Below are 1,161 nucleotides of genomic sequence, written 5' to 3' on the forward strand. Positions count from 1 at the left end.
CCCCCTCAGTGCCAGCTCACCTTACCCCACCACCATGGTCAGCTCTGCTGTGCTGTCCAGGCCAGGGCTCCCTGCTAGCTCTCCTGTGGTCATGACCCCTGTGGGCAACTTTCCTGACTACTAGAAGAGGTGAAAGGTGGGAGATGGGAGGCAAGGGGAGGGGGAGTCAGCTCTGCACCCTTGCTACCCCATGACAGATGAGTGTGGGGTCAGCTCTCCCATACTCATGCCCCTCGGGCAGGCTCACCCACATCCTGCCACCAGGGCTTGCTCCACTCTGCTGCCCCGGTGGAGAACAGGCCCCAGTCTCCCAAGTGCTCCCACCGATGAGCAGTATGTGTACCAACTCTCCCAAGCGCCAAAGCCTGTGAGAAGCAGGGCCAGTTCTGCACAGCCCCTGGACATCTACATGGTCCCCTGAAGCTGCCTCTACCTGGAGTGGCACTATTTGGAGATGTGACCTTGTTGGAGTAGGTATGTCACTGTGGGCATGGGCTTTAAGACTCTCACCCTAGCTGCCTGGAAGTTAAGTATTCTGCTAGCAGCCTTCAGATGAAGATGTAGAACTCTCAACCCTTCCTGCACCATGCCTGCCTGGATGGCACCATGTTCCCATGATGATGATGGACTGAATCTGTAACCCTGAACTTGTAAGCCAGCCCCTATTAAATGTCCTTATAAGAATTGCCTTGGTCATAGCATCTGTTTACAGCAGTAAAACCCTAACAAGACAATGCTCAAGCTACTCCACTTCTCTTTCTCTCCCATCTGTTCACCATGTGCTTGTACATTGTAGTGGCTCCTGCTGCAGGCTGCCCGGCCCCTGGGTGACTGCCTCCAAGTGTGCCATGCACAGGTCTGTGAGCACATGGTGGCCTGCAGATCTTTGTCTTTCTCCTCCCTGAATGCACTGCATTGGCAAGGCTCTGGGTGTCTATGGCCTCCCCAGGCTTTGGGCAGAAAGCAGTTTTGTGGGTGTCTTTCCCTGCCCACACCACATGGCATGGCAGAATGCAGGTCTCTGTCTTTGTCCTCCCACAATGTGCTGCTGGATTCATTTTGACTTGATTTTTATATGTCCTAGGCATAAAACAGCTTTGGCCACCAAGCCAGGCGTCAGGCTAGTGTGAACAAAGAACTGCCATCTATTCTGCCCCTGAC

At 54.1% G+C, this 1,161-nt stretch overlaps 1 non-coding gene across 1 annotated transcript in view; it reads right to left on the bottom strand.

Annotated features, from left to right (window-relative positions):
• Window positions 1-1,071: 1,071 nt before the first annotated feature.
• Window positions 1,072-1,161, bottom strand: part of LOC120102648 (small nucleolar RNA SNORA48) — a 144-nt gene continuing 54 nt past the window's right edge. The window contains exon 1 of the small nucleolar RNA XR_005504271.1: window positions 1,072-1,161. This exon is cut by the window's right edge and continues 54 nt beyond it. This is a non-coding gene — a small nucleolar RNA (small nucleolar RNA SNORA48).

Source organism: Rattus norvegicus, chromosome 4 (genome assembly GCF_036323735.1).
Source record: "Rattus norvegicus strain BN/NHsdMcwi chromosome 4, GRCr8, whole genome shotgun sequence".
NCBI lineage: Eukaryota > Metazoa > Chordata > Mammalia > Rodentia > Muridae > Rattus > Rattus norvegicus.